Genomic DNA, 16,438 nt, shown 5'->3' with positions numbered 1-16,438 from the left:
ATGCCTAGAATAGGGCGCAATCAATTCAAGTGACCTAGTAATTGTTGAAGAGAATGAAGCGTTAAAGGATTGGGAGGCCGAAAAGACAATTGTGTAGATTTAATTGAAGTATGGAGAAACTGAAGTCTGAGATATTTCCAAGGAGGGAAATTTGAAATTTTTCTGGCGTGATGATTAATCCTTGAGTAGTTAAATAGACTTGTGGAGAGGAAAGGATTTCTGTTGGTTTTTTTTAGGGCATGAATGAGGAATTAAAATATCGTCCATATAATGATACATGTTAGCAGTGGGATATTGTTGCCTTAAGGGCCGTAATGTTAGATCATCAAGTCTCTGACATATAGTCGGGCTATTCAACATGCCTTGAGGTAAGTATTTCCATTGATATCTCTGTAAAGGCTGATGATTATTAAGAGTTAAAACAGAAAATGCAAATTTTTCTTTATTGTCTGGGTGTAGAGGAATGGTAAAGAAGCAGTCTTTTAGGTCTATAACAATCATATCATGATTTTCAGGAATTAATGTTGGGATAGAGAGACGAGGTTGGAAGGGTCCCGTAGGCTGTATTCTAGCATTTATTGTTCACAAATCATGGAGTAAGTGTCATTTAATGTGTTGTTATTGGATTAGGCCCTGTGAGTAGCAAAAGTCTTTGGACTATACCTGTCTTATTAGCCTCATGGTTTAGGAAAATATTTCCTCTTGTTGTTTCTTTACATATAGAGAGTCACATTGTTATAATTATGGATTTTCTATGAAATTGTATACCATCATTATATCAGTAGCTCAGTCACATATTTTGCAATGTAAGGGACAACATTTTTTGAAGTAGGCAACATCGTATGTAAGAACTTAAGTCAAGAACTTCCATTAGGTATAGCCCTGTGATATCTCCAGGTCATTTGATTTAGTTTGCTAAATGACCATAGTGCCTCTTGAGGAACCTGTATACAGGTCAGGAAGCAACAGTTAGAACTGGACAAGGAACAACAGACTGGTTCCAAATAGGAAATGGAGTACGTCAAGGCTGAATATTGTCACCCTGCTTACTTAACTTATATGCCGAGTATATCATGAGAAACGTTGGGCTGGAGGAAGCACAAGCTGGAATCAAGATTGCTGGGAGAACTATCAATAACCTCAGATATGCAGATGTCACCACCCTTAGGGCAGAAAGTGAAGAGGAACTAAAGAGCCTCTTGATGAAAGTGAAAGAGGAGAGTGAAAAAGTTGGCTTAAAGCTCAACAGTCAGAAAATTAAGATCATGGCATCTGGTCCCATCACTTCATGGCAAATAGATGGGGAAACGGTGGCTGACTTTATTTCTCTGGGCTCCAAAATCACTGCGGATGGTGATTGCAGCCATGAAATTAAAAGACGCTTGCTCCTTGGAAGGAAAGTTATGACCAACCTAGAGAGCATATTAAAAAGTAGAGACATTACTTTGCCAGCAAAGGTCCGTCTGATCAAGGCTATGGTTTTTCCAGTGGTCATGTATGGATGTGAGAGTTGGAATGTGAAGAAGGCTGAGTGCCGAATAATTGATGCTTTTTGACTGTGGTGTTGGAGAAGACTCTTGAGAGTCCCTTGGACTGCAAGGAGATCCAACCCATCCATCCTAAAGGAGATCAGTCCTGGGTGTTCATTGGAGGGACTGATGTTGAAGCTGAAACTCCAATACTTTGGCCACCTGATGTGGTGAGCTGACTCATTTGAAAAAACCCTGATGCTGGGAAAGATTGAGGGCAGGAGGAGAAGGGGACGGCAGAGGATGAGATGGTTGGATGGCATCACCGACACAATGGACATGGGTTGGGGTGGACTCCAGGAGTTGGTGATGGACAGGGAGGCCTGGCGTGCTGCGGTTCATGGGGTCGCAGAGTCAGACACGACTGAGCGACTGAACTGAACTGAACTGAATTGTTGTTAATCTCTTGGTTCTAAATCCTGGAGCCTCTGATCTTTATTCAAAGACTGGTTACTGAGATAAGCTTTAGAAACAAACTCAAAGTGTCCTTCTTATTGTTTCTTTTGTTTGTTTTATTTTTTCCATTTATTTTTATTAGTTGGAGGCTAATTACGTTACAATATTGTAGTCGTTTTTGCCATACATTGACATGAATCAGCCATGGATTTACATGTAATCCCCATCCCGATCCCCCCTCTCACCTCCCTCCCCACCCGATCCCTCTGGGTCTTCCCAGTGCACCAGCCCCAAGCACTTGTCTATTGCATCCAACCTGGGCTGGTGATCTGTTTCACCCTTGATAATATGCATGTTTCAATGCTGTTCTCTCAAAACATCCCACCCTCGCCTTGTCCCACACAGTCCAAAAGTCTGTTCTGTACCTCTGTGTCTCTTTTTCTCTTTTGCATATAGGGTTATCGTTACCATCTTTCTAAATTCCATATATATGCGTTAGTATACTGTCTTGGTCTTGATCTCTCTGGCTTACTTCACTCTGTATAATGGGCTCCAGTTTCATCCATCTCATTAGAACTGATTCAAATGAATTCTTTTTAATGGCTGAGTAATATTCCATGGTGTATATGTACCACAGTTTCCTTATCCATTCGTCTGCTGATGGGCATCTAGGTTGCTTCCATGTCCTGGCTATTATAAACAGTGCTGCGATGAACATTGGGGTGCACGTGTCTCTTTCAGGTCTGGTTTCCTCGGTGTGTATGCCCAGAAGTGGGATTGCTGGGTCATATGGCAGTTCTATTTCCAGGTTTTTAAGAAATCTCCACACTGTTCTCCATAGTGGCTGTACTAGTTTGCATTCCCACCAACAGTGTAAGAGGGTTCCCTTTTCTCCACACCCTCTCCAGCATTTATTGCTTGTAGACTTTTGGATAGCAGCCATCCTGACTGGCGTGTAATGGTACCTCATTGTGGTTTTGATTTGCATTTCTCTGATAATGAGTGATGTTGAGCATCTTTTCATGTGTTTGTTAGCCATCTGTATGTCTTCTTTGGAGAAATGTCTGTTTAGTTCTTTGGCCCATTTTTTTGATTGGGTCATTTATTTTTCTGGAATTGAGCTGCAGGTGTTGCTTGTATATTTCTGAGATTAATCCTTTGTCTGTTGCTTCATTTGCTATTATTTTCTCCCATTCTGAGGGCTGTCTTTTCACCTTGCTTATAGTTTCCTTTGTGGTGCAAAAGCTTTTAAGTTTCATTAGGTCCCATTTGTTTATTTTTGCTTTTATTTCCACTATTCTGGGAGGTGGGTCATAGAGGATCCTGCTGTGATTTATGTCGGAGAATGTTTTGCCTATGTTCTCTAGGAGTTTTATAGTTTCTGGTCTTACATTTAGATCTTTAATCCATTTTGAGTTTATTTTTGTGTATGGTGTTAGAAAGTGTTCTAGTTTCATTCTTTTACAAGTGGTTGACCAGTTTTCCCAGCACCATTTGTAAAGAGGTTGTCTTTTTCCCATTGTATATTCTTGCCTCCTTTGTCGAAGATAAGGTGTCCATAAGGTGTCATGGATTTATCTCTGGGCTTTCTATTCTGTTCCATTGATCTATATTTCTGTCTTTGTGCCAGTACCATACTGTCTTGATGACTGTGGCTTTGTAGTATAGTCTGAAGTCAGGCAGGTTGATTCCTCCAGTTCCATTCTTCCTTCTCAAGAATGCTTTGGCTGTTCGAGGTTTTTTGTAAGGCCTCTTTAACCATAAGAGTGGCGGCTGCTACTGCCTCGAGCCAAGCGGGCCACCCTTTGGCTACCTCATCTAGTTGTTTTGAGAGGTGGGCCACAGGCTGTAATACGGGCCCCACCATTTGTCCTGACATCCCAAGAGCAGTTCCTACTCTCTCAGAGACATACAGCCTGAAAGGCTTTTCCAGGTTTGGAAGGTCTAAATCTGGACCCATACTGACAGCCTCTTTCAGGGCATTAAAGGCAACCTTGCAGGTCTCCATTCCAATCAAGTGGCCCATCCTCTTTGCTTCTTAGTTTCTCATACAGGGGTCAGGCCAGATTCCCATAACCAGGAATCCAGATCCAGGAAAATCCAGTCATTCTTAAAAATCCCCTAAGCTGTTTCCTCGGTTGGAGGTAAGGGGTATTTAAGATGAGGGATTTCCTCTGGAGGGTCAAGCTTTCCGCCCCCCCCCCTCTGTAATTATATCTTATTTGGGTTAAACTAATCTCAGCTTTCTTAGGGGATACCCGATATCCCTTTTCATAAAGAAAATTTAAGGTTTTTATAGTATCCATTTGAGAGCTGGTAAAATCTGGGCTTGTTATGAGCAAGTCATTGACATATTGTATTAGGTTACTGTTTGCTAAGGTTAATTGTCTTAGTTCTTTCCCCAAGGAAGTCCCCAAAATACGGGGCCCGTCTCTAAATCCCTTTGATAATCACATCCAGCAAGGTTATATGGCCTCCCTTGTTCCCAGGGCCCACCACTCAAAGGCAAAGAGCTCTAGGGACGCAAGATGGAGAGGAATGTAAAAGAAAGCATCCTTAAGGTCTAAGACTGAAAGGTACTTAGCAGTTCCTGGGACTTTTGATAGGAGGCTCTATGGGTTCGGGACTATGGGGTGGGGGATGGGACTCACAGCCTCTTTAACTGCTCTTAGATCCTGGATAAGTCAATAAGATCCATCCGGCTTCTTAACAGGCAGGATTGGAGCATTGCAGGAAGACTCACAAGTGATTAGGATTCCAGTATCCCGGTATTTATTTGTTAACTAGCGTTCCAAGTCCCTCAAGAGCTTCTGGTTTTAAGGAGCATTGTCTTCTCCAGTGGAGGGGAATCTGCCTCAGGAGAATCTTCACTGGCGAAACATTTATGACTGGCCCGGGGGCTGGAGACACCCCACACCTGGGGATTGACCTCATCTGTGAAAGGGAGGGAATCCTCCTTTCCTGTGTCTGACTGCAAATGTTCAGACACCAGACAAAGGAAGTTATCGGTTTCTAGTTTTCCCCACCTCACTGTGGTCTGGAGGCAACACAGTCAGTCTCTCCCCAGTAGGGGAGCAGGACAACCAGGGATGTATTAAAAGGGATGGGTCCCTTGCCAATCGCCCACCTTACAATGGAGGAACTTAGTAAAATTTCGACTTTGGGATTTTCTGTCCACCCCTGTCACCATTTTAGTCAGGGAATCTAAAGGTCCTAATCGGAAGGGAAGAACAGAGAAGGCAGCCCCCCCTCCCCCATCTGAAAGAAGTTCACAAGGGTCGAGAGGAGTGATCTGGATCTCACCATTCTGGTGGAGGGGCAGGGAGCTGTTCTCAAGCCGTTGGGCATCCTCAGTCCCGGTCTCCTAGGACTAACACAGACAGAGCAGGTGTAGGGGCCTCAACACGCCTTCCCTTAGGGTGATATGGACACTCCCCTTTCCAATGTCCATCGTCTTTGCAGTAGGCACACTGGGTGCATCTCAGTGGTGGATCCCTAGGATCCTTTTTTCTTTCTCACTCTCTCCGTGACCCTCACACAGTGGTAGGGTGAACCAAGGCCAATATTTTAGCCTGTTGTTGGGCTAAGGCTTGGATCAGCTTCTCTGTCCTTCCATCCTTTCGGGCTTCTCTTTGCCCCCTTTTGACCTCCTCCTCCCGGTCCCTATTGAAAAACACTGTCTTTGCCTCCTCCACTAGCTCATCTGTTTGCCGGAGGATGTGAGGTGGTGGTACAGTGGGAGCTATTCTGACATGGCCACTGGAAGTTGTGAAAACATGACTGCAGTCATCTTCTGTGGCACTTTCTACCTCTGAAGTTCAACTGATCCTCGCTGGAGCCAGTGTCAATCGAGTAGTGTCTCCTGGACCTCTCCATTGTCTAAAGTGAGAACACAGCATTCATGAATTTTTTGTTGCTGATTTACCTTAATGATGGCCGTGGTTTTTTTTTTTTTTTTGTATTCTGCCATATTTTTTTTAAGTTTTTTACAAAGTTGATGACAGAATCACTCTCATATATTCATTAGAAACAGTAATTCCTAGTGGAGAGGAAGAGTAAGTTGGATAATATAAAATGTTATGTCCAAATCATGTGTATTTAAAATATTTTTCTACATTTATCCAATGGATTTATTTTCTAAAGATATAGGTATTTTGTTTTAGATTATGAATTCACGTATTTTGGAAATCTGATAGTGTTAAATGCTAACTCTTTGTGTGTATTTTTAATTTTCAAAATACTCACACAGGTAAGTACATCCAATCCATGGCAGCCTGATTTTTATATAAATATAACTAAGATTTAAAGCAGAGTTCTACTGATTTTAATATATAATTCAGTGTTTGGTATTTCTTGGTGGTTTAAAAAAGATGTGTTTTTACATTTTACTGTGCATCATTATGTTGCAAATTAGATTTGAAATTTTAAAACTATTGAAATTGGGTTTTACATGTTTAAACATAGGTATGTAACTGAATTTCTGTATTATCAGCTCACTTGGGATATGATCTATTTGGGCTTAGTTCAGTAGTGTTTACTTTGTAGTAGCAAGTAAACTCATACTGTGTATTTACCTTCACTACTAAAAGATTTCATCACTCTTTTCTTTTTTCAAACTTACCTAAGTACATGTGTAGGGAGAGTAAAATTGTTAACAATTTTGGGTTAAGATTCCACAGTTACAGACAAATACTTCAATCTGATTAATAGTAGAGTCTTTTAATATCATGATTTTTGGCATTACCACTGATTACCTCTCCTTAAAATTCCTCCTTGACTTTTGTGACAATGCCATATATTTTATTCCATTTTCAAGTGGTTTTGCCTTCTCTGGCTTTCCTCAGAGGAAGTGTAGGAATCCCTCTGGGCCCTATTTTAATTCCTCAGTTTTTCAGGCCCTGTTATATAAGAGTCCGTTTAACGTTTCACCTGTCATCAATATCCCGATGACTTCCAAGCCTGTGTTCTCTCGCCTTAACCTCTCTTCACTCTTAATCCCCTTTTTTCCCCTAGTCTGGGGCTCTGTCCTAATCAATCTGTTTCATGGCTTCTTCCTTTTTTCCCAACATCTCAATTGAGAGATAATTTACATACCATAAAATTCACCCATTTAAAGTGTAAATTCGATTGTTTTTAGTATATTCACGGCGTTGTGCAAACCATCACCACACTTGGAACTTATAACATATTCATCATCACCACAAAAAGAAACCCTTTCCTGCTAGCAGTCACTCTTATTTTCTTCTTTTTCTCTCCCCTTAGCCCTAGGTAACAACTACTAATCTACTTTCTGTCATTAAGGATTTGCATATTCAGGGCATTTTATATAAATGGAATTATATAATATGTGGTCTTTTGTGACTGATTTCTTGCACTGATTTCTTTAGCATGTTTTCAAGGTTCATCTATGTTGTAACAAGCGTCTTTTTATTAACAAATATTCCATTGTGTAGGTATGTACCACATTTTTTTATCCACCCATTGGTTGATGGACATTTGCGTTGTCTCCCCTTTTGGGGTATTATGAATAATGCCATTATAGGAACATACATTTTCTTTTTCTTGGGGATATATTGTATTCGGAGTAGAATTGCTGGGTCATATGGTGACTTTTTAACATTTAACACTTTGGGGAACTGCCAAGCCATTTCCCAAAGTGGATACATCATTTTACATCCCCACCACCAATGTATGAGATTTCTAGTTCCTTGCCAAAAAGTAAAATAAAATATAAAATAAAATAAAAATCCTCACCAACCTTGTTTTACTCCATTTGTCTTTTTGATTGTAGCCATCCTTGTGGGTATGAAGTATTTCATGGCCTCTTAACCAGAAACTTTGGGAATCCTCCCTCCCAAATTCCCTCCTCTGTTAGTTTCTTAGGAGCTCATTGACGAACTTCAGGAGGCTTATAAGTTAGGTGAAATTGTATGCAAAATTGTGAGTGTTTGCAAATATGTATTTATTTATTTTTTAAAATAGACTCAAAGGGGTTTATAACACAAAGGGGTAGCAAACACTGAAATTTGCAAAATGTGCTCTACAACTTGTCATTCTTAATTCTGCTTCTGTCTAACCTAGTTTTTTATCAAAAGTGCTTCCATATCATCTGTGTCAGCCATCTGGCAGCATGGTAAAAAATGCAAATTGCTGGGCACTGTCCTACACTTATTGAATCAGAGTACTCTGAGGGTGGGATCTAAGAAATTTACATTTTGAACAAATGCTCCGATAATACTGATTATAATATTAAGATTTGTCAAGTGCTTACAGTGGGTCGGGTACTCTTTTAAGCTCTTTTTTCTAAATTAACCCGCTTATTCCTCATAGTAACCACCACCCTACCCCTCACCCCTCCAAAAAAGTACTGTTTTTCTCTATTCACTGCTGATGAAAAATAAGGATAAGAGAAAAGTCACAACCTCATGTTCTTACAACTAATCATTATCAAAATTTGGCTTTATATTGAGAAGTCTGCCCCCACAATTCAAGCCCTTAATTAACCATTAAGCTTAGCTACCTTTCAAGTGATCATTCTTAAGCATGTAGATGTTTCAGAACCACTGGCCTCATCTATTAACTCTGAATTAAAATGCCTACATACTTCCTCTATCTGTTTCTTACTCCAAAATTTCTTTTAATAAATCACCTTCAGAAAGCCTTCCATGACTTAGGCATGCTTCTGTTCCTTTCCCCGCATGATGTGTATGTGTGTGTGTGTGTGTTAGTATTTGCTTATCAATATGGTCTGTTAAATCACTTATTTCAATATAATTCTTTTTTCCACAAATGGACAGCAGATTTCTCAATGGCAGAGGCCTTACCGTTTTTTCTGTCTCCTTACTGTGCTTAGTCTTTTACAATAACTATTCAATATAGTAAGTGTTAACTAAGTAGAGGGAGAAATAGTAGCAGACTAATCATTTCAGTACCCTGAAAGATGTTAAGGTGATAGATTGCGCCATAGCATTTCGCTAGAATGGTTGGATAAGATAATGCTGCAATACCAGGGAGTTGTCCCATATCAAGGAAAGGATCTCAAGTTCTAGGAGGGAACTACATTTCTAATTGGGAATTGAATTTGCTGGTAAAGATAGTAAAATGGAGGAGATCGAAGATAGGAGTAGCATGGTCATATGAAAATAAATATAGAAATCTATATTGATAATTAAGTTTCTGAGACTTTCAGGAAAGAATCTGAATCGAGTTCTTTTTATTATCACTAGTAAATCTAAATGTATTATCAAGCTTTATTAATTTATGCTTTGTCAAGAAAAGCAGATTTTTCCTGAGTGAGGAACACTGACAAGAGCATTTATAACATATTACAGAACAAACATAGGGGATTGAGACTCTATGTTTGCTATATAAAGCACCACACTTTGAAGGATGTTCCTTTCCAAATAATATTTTTCTCTTTCAGGGTGATCTTGGAAAAGAAGTGCCTTGTTCCCTGTTTAGAGAATTAGAGCCCTAATTTAGTGGGGGTGACTTCTTCCAGGTTAAAAAGGAAGTACATTTAAGTTAATCCAGTTGTGGCAGTCTTTCTTGTTTCTAGCTTAATGAGGGGAGATGCTGACGTGAAGTCCAAGATGATAAAGCTAAAGCACTGTGGTGTACCACAAACGGGTATCTTGTGAGACTGTCATGAGGCAGTTTTTGCGCCAAGTTCAAAAAATGAAAGAAAGGCCTTAATACATTAATTTGTCATTTTTCTCTGATATCTTTTTATCTTAGACTGACTTCTTCCATGATACGACACAGCAGAGTTCACATTCAGAGTGAAAATGTGTAGCCAGCTATCTGTATTCAAACAGTGTAGCAGATCCATGTCTCATTATTTATTGGGTTTCAACTTTCTATGGGCTCTTTATTTTTTAAAAACTGATCCACAACTTTATTCTTATTGTAAAGATTTAAAAAAATGTATAGCATAAAGTTTGACACATCACCTTAAACATGTCACTTCTCACCCGGTACACCTTTCCACACACAGTTACTCCTCTCCCCTCCCCATAGATAATCACCATTGATGAAGTTTGGTTTATAATTTTTATTAAGTTTCCTGGCTTATCATGTACATAGAAAGCATAATATGTATACTTATTATCATTTACATGAATTGAATCAAATTAAAAATATTTCACCAAATTTGTCTTGAAGCTTTTCCCATGAAAATATGTAGAGGTTGTTTGTTTGTTTGTTTTGTTTTTGTTTTTTTAAATTGTATAGTGTGACTGGGCTTCCCAGGTGGTACAGTGGTAAAAAAATCCACCTGCCTAGGAGGTGGTTCGATGCACCTAGGAGACCTAGGTTCGATCCCTGATCTTGGAAGAATGGCAACATGCTCCAGTATTCTTGCATGGGAAATCCCATGGACAGAGGAGCCTGGCGGGTTATAATCCATGGGGTTGCAAAAGAGTTGGACACGACTTAGTGACTAAACAACAACAACTAGCTCAGACATCGATGTCTCTGGCCCTTTTTCTAGTTTTTGCAATTTTCTCCTTATGTCCGAGACGGCCTGGGTTATGAAGGAATGGGCCAGCAGGACTCTTCCCTCAAAACCTTTTAGGTCTGCCTGCCTAGGTAAAATTTTTAAAGGCCTCTGTGGGCCTTCCCCAAAATAAAAGGGTGGATTTTCACTCTCTCCTTGTTACATCTTATTTAATACTTATTTTATCTTAATTAACAGCCTTCCGGACACCCTGGGTAATGCCCTGCAGTAGGCAAGTAATGAGGTGTCTTGGGGATTCCCTTCCTGCCCTTGTGTTGGGATCCCAATCCGGCTCTGTACAGGGGATTGCCTCTTCTGTAAGGGCCAGGTTGCCACCCACCCACTGTTGTTCATCAGCCACTTTTCTAGCCTGACCTAAGATTCTAGCTTTCTCCTCATCATTACAACACAGAGTGAGAATGACCATCACATCCCTCCAGGTGAGGGAGAAGTTTAGGCTAAGATATTCAAATTCACCCCTAAACTTTTGAGGGTTTTCAGAATATGAACTCAACTGTTCCCTGCATTGGATACTATCTTTCATAGAAAAGGGAACATGAACTCATGTGGTTCCCCCTTCCCCATCTGGAACCTCTCTTAGGGGACAATTTTTTTTTTTTTTTTTTTTTTTTTTGTCCAAGGCTGACCTTTCCTCCTGTGGAGGGTAAAGCTTACCTCCTGATCCTAATCCCATGAGGGAAAGAGGCGAAGCTGAGGTGGCTGTAGGTGACCTTCCCTCAAGTCCCAACTTCTGGGGCTGCCTGAACTTCCCTTTCCCGCATACTCTGTCAGAACTGAGGGGATCAGGAGAAGGTCATGGGGGGTCTTCCACCTTGGACCATGCCAAGAGGACTTTGAAAGGGCATTTATTGGGATCTCTGAGCTTACCTTTTCCCCTTTTCTCAGAATCCTGGCAGAGGGCCATAATGGCCTGGGCATAGGGAACCTCCTTGTATTTACCCTCATGTTTGCAGTATAGACTGAGCTGCAAAATGCTGTTAAATTCAAGTGACTCTGACCAGGGCCATTTTTCCACACCTCCCAGGGAGTAGGTAGGCCCGTACCGAGTACAATATTTGAAAAGTTTTTCCTTTATAGTCCATCCAGTTGCTATCCTTCCCAGTGGGCCCAAAGACAACCCAGTGCGGTGTCTAGAGGGAAAGTAGGCTTATTTCCCATTTTGATGGTGGTATAGTTAGTTTTTAAATTAATTTATTTATTTTAATTGGAGGATAATTGCCTTACAATATTGTGATGGTTTTTGCCATACATCAGTATGAATTGGCCATAGGCATACAAGTGTCCCCTCTATCCTGAACCTTCCTCTCACCTCCCTCCCCACCACATCCCTCCAGGTTGTCACAGAGCACCGGCCTTGGGTGCCCCGCATCATACATCAAACTCCCACTGGCTATCTCTTTTACTTATGGTAATGTATATGTTTCAAAGATAGTCTCTCAAATCATCCCACCCTCTCCTCCTCCCACTGAGTCCAAAAGTTTGTTCTTTACGTCTGTGTTTCCTTTGCTGCCCTGCACATAGGATCATCGGTACCATCTTTCTAGATTCCATATATGTGCGTTAATATACGATATTTGTCTTTCTCTTTCTGACTCACTTCACTCTGTATAATAGGCTCTAGGTTCATCCACCTGATTAGAACTGACTCAAATGAGTTCCTTTTTATAACTGAGTAATATTCTATTGTGTATATGTACCACAACTTCCTTTTCCATTCATCTGCTGATGGACATCTAGGTTGCTTCCATCTCCTAGCTATTGTAAATAGTGCTGCAATGAACATTGGTATACATGTGTCTTCTTCAATTTTGGTTTCCTCGGGGTCTATGCCCAGTGGTGGGCTTGCTGGGTTGTGTGGTAGCTTTATTCCTAGTTTTTTAAGGACTCTCCATACTGTTCTCCATAGTGGTTGTATCAGTTTGCATTCCCACCAACAGTGTAAGAGGGTTCTCTTTTCTCCACATCCTCTCCAGCATTTATTGTCTGTAGACTTTTTGATGATGGCCTTTCTGATCAGTTGTGAGATGATACCTCATTGTGGTGTTGATTTGCATTTCTCTAATAATGAGCGATGCTCAGCCTCTTTATATGTGTTCATTAACCATCTGCATGTCTTCTTTGGAGAAATGTCTGGTTAGGTCTTCTGCCCACTTTTTGATTTGGTTGTTTGTTTTTCTGGTATTGAGGTGCTTGTATATCTGGAGATTAATTCTTTGTCAGTTGTTTCATTTGCTATTATCTTCTCTCATTCTGAGGGTTGTCTTTTCACCTTGCTTATAGTTTCCTTCATTGTGCAAAAGTAGGTTCCATTTGTCTATTTTTGTTTTTATTTCCATTACTCTAGGAGGTGGGTCCTAGAGGATCTTGCTGTGATTTATGTCAGAGAATGTTCTGCCTGTTTTCCTCTGAGAGTTTTATAGTTTCTGATCTTACGTTTAGGTCTTTAATCCATCTTGAGTTTATTTTTGTGTATGGTGTTAGAAAGTGTTCTAATTCCATTTTTCTACACACAGCTGACCAGTTTTCCCAGCACCACTTGTTGAGGAGAGTGCCTTTTCTCCATTGTATGTTTTTGCCTCCTCTGTCAAATATCTGACTCTAGAGAGGTTGCAAGCTCTCTCTCGGTCTCAGATCACCTGGTTGTACATGAGCCAAAGAAAATGCTCAGCAGTAAGCACAATCAGAGGGGCTGTAGGGCTGGCCCCAAAAGGTGAATTAACCCCTAGACATACGTCTAGGGTATTAACTTTCACCCAAGACCAGGTGCGACTATACTGAGCCCCATCAGTCACTTCCATTTGGAGCACTCGGCCAGATGAACAATCAAACGGCTGAATTTATAGAAATAGGGCACCTGATGGAGGGCTCCTATTGCTCGATTATCTCCCCAAGAACAGAAACCACAATTTATGGGGAGGAGAGATCGTGGTCTCTCAGAAAATCTCTCACAAAGACTCAAAACTTCAGGTCTGAGTATTGACGGATGGAGTAAACAGAAATACCTTGGGTCTTCAAAGGGAGGGAAAGAGGACAGGTTGAAAGAGATGGAGGGAGAAAGAAAAATAAATGGTTAGAAGTTGGGAGGGGATGAGAAAAAAAAAAAAAAAAAAAAGGAGTGGCCTTACGGTCTTCTTGCCACCTGCAGATGCCCAGATGCTATGGGAATTTTCTCCTGGGCTTCCAGGAAAGGAGGACTGGAACTCAGCCCTACCAGACACCAGAGATCAGACCAGAACCAGAATTTGAGTTCTCTGCCAAATGGAGGTGATCAAGCTGTGATCCTCAGCTCAAGCTGAGGCCCTTCAATCAGACTCCTGAGTCCAGTACTGGGGGAGAAGAAAAGAAAAGTAGGATAGGAGGGTTTGAAAAAAGGGATGAGAGAAAGAGAGAGAAAAAAAAAAAAAAAAAGGAAGGGGCAGGGAAGTCAATAAAGTGTCTTGTTCCTTACCTGGTCGAGGCACTCCAGCCGTTGTTCAGGAAAGAGATCAGGGACAAAGGGGTCCTGGTTGTGGTTGCTGGGTCTGCTCCGTCAGCATGAGAGCTGGTTCTTGAGTACCCTGAGTGGTCGGGATGTCAGCCACAGTAAACAGGGGTCCCTTTGTGATTGCCAGTTGTTGCTGGAAGGGGGACCCCTTCCAGGACTCGAGAGTGGGCTATTGTCTAACACTGGGAAATGAATTGTCCAAGGAGACACACATGTTGACAAAGCAAGAGACTTTACTGGGAAGGGGCACCTGGGTGGAGAGCAGTAGGGTAAGGGGACCCAGGAGAACTGCTCTGCCACGTTTTATGGTAATGGGATTAGTTTCTGGGTTGTCTCTGGCCAATCATCGTGACTCGAGGTCTTTCCTGGTGGCACACGTGTTGTTCAGCCAAGATGGATCCCAGTGAGGAGGGTTCTGGGAGGTGGTAGGACATGTGGCGTCTCCTTTTGACCTTTCCTGAACTCTTCCAGTTGGTGGTGGTTTATCAGTTTCATGTTCCTTAATAGGACCTCCTGTCTTAAAATAACTCACGTGAATGGCTACTGTGGTACCTGGCCAGGGTGGGCAGTTTCAGTCAGCATGTTTCCCCTACCATAAGCAGAGAGGTTAAGAAAGTAAAGTGAACGTTTATTTAAGCAAAGATACATTCTCAGAGGGAGAGCGGGTGAACAAGTGGAAGAGTTGCTGCCCCGGGCCTCATTGGCAAGCCTGTTCTGAGGGGTAAGCAAGTGAAGTCGCAGAATACTGTCTAGGGAAGGAGGAGTTTGGGAGTCAACTTCCTTGACTTCCATCACAGCTCCATTTTTCCAAGATGAGGAGTGATTTCTGTCCCCATTTAACTTAGATTAGAAGTGTCCTGTGCCGGTACATGGTGAGTACTTCTTATCTGTAAGGCCAATCTTATTGTAACGAGAGCACAAACGGGCAAACGTTTCCATTGGGATGCAGGAGATTCCCACCTTTCCCCAACTTTCTTGTCTGCTACTCAGATCCTTACCACCCAAAATGTGTGGTTTCCCTTCAGTCTGAAGGTTCCTGCTTCCCTGTGACTGCCCATGAACCCCCCGCTGTTTACAAGATGTATGGTTTCCTGCCACCTGGCCCCTGCCCCCCCCCCCATTTCTCTGCTCATACCTAGCTACCTGCCTGCTGTAACAATAGGAAATAAATACAACTTCCCAGGGGTAACAAGCCCTCCACATCCCATGCGCTTTCAGTGCAGGCCAGATGGGGAGCAGTGCCAGAGGCATCTCCCTCCCCCACCGTATAAACACAGGCCTAAGTGGGGAACCTGGACTTCCACTCCTGCCTTCACCTGCTGGTACAGTGTCAGAGGAGGTATGCTAAAAGAGAAGAATTGAATAATACCCAGACTCTCAAATCAACCAAAATGTCCAGGAAGGATAAAACCGAAAATCACTCATCATGCCAAAAACCAGTAACAGCTCAACTTGAATGGGAAAGACAATTAACAGATGCCAGCACCAAAATGGCACAGATATTAGAATTACCTGACAAAGATTTGAAAGCAGCTATCATTAAAATGCTTCAATGAGCAATTATTAACAGTTGAATAAATGAAGAAAGAATAGGGAGAGTCAGCAAAGTTATAGAAGACACAAAGAAGATCCCAATGGAAACTTTAGAACTGAAAAAATACAATAGTCAACAATTTTTGAAAGTCAATTAACAACTCAGTGCATGGATTCAGTAGCAAAATGGAGAGGAAAAAGGAAAGACTCCGTGAGCTTAAAGTCAGAACAATAGAAATTACCCAGTCCAACTAAGAGAGAGAAAATAAACTGGAAACAAAGATGAACAGAGCCTCAGAGACCTGTGAGACCAAGTGTCTCTCAGTGGATTTTTCATCAGAAGCCACGGAGGCCTGAAGGAAGTGGTATAACATTTCTCAAGTGCTGACAGAAATGAACTGTCTTCCCAGAAAATCATAATTGGTAAAAGTAACTTTCAGGAATGAAAGGGAAATATGAACACATTCTCGGATGAAGAAAAACTAAACTAAGAGAATTTGTTGCCAGCAGACCTACTTCAAAAGAAAAAAGGACTAAAAGAAGTTCCTGAAACAGAAATTAAACGATAAAAGAAGGAATTGTGGAACATTAGAAAGGAAACGGGAACAGCAGAAAGAGTAAAAATGTGTGTAAATACAGTAGAGTTTCCTACTCCTATTGAGTTTTCTAAATTGTGTTTGGTGGTTGGAAGGAAAAAAAATTACATTGTGATTCTGAATGTAGCAAAAGTATATAAAAATGCAATATTTTCATCAACAATGTTATCATAAAGATGATGAACAAATTTCCACTGTATTGAGTACCTACTACATGTCAGAATTCTTTTCTGTTGTCTCTTAATTGTTTTTTACCTTATTCTGCAGATGTGGGACCCAAGACTTTTCGCCCCCTCCCCCTGTGCGCGCGCGCGCGTGTGTGTGTGTGTCTGTGTGTCTGTGTGTCTGTGGTGTGAGCAGGTGGGAAATGGTTTGCTAAGCA

The sequence above is a fragment of the Muntiacus reevesi genome, chromosome X, assembly GCF_963930625.1.
Source record: "Muntiacus reevesi chromosome X, mMunRee1.1, whole genome shotgun sequence".
Taxonomy (NCBI): domain Eukaryota; kingdom Metazoa; phylum Chordata; class Mammalia; order Artiodactyla; family Cervidae; genus Muntiacus; species Muntiacus reevesi.
Note: the sequence above shows the minus strand (reverse complement) of the source record.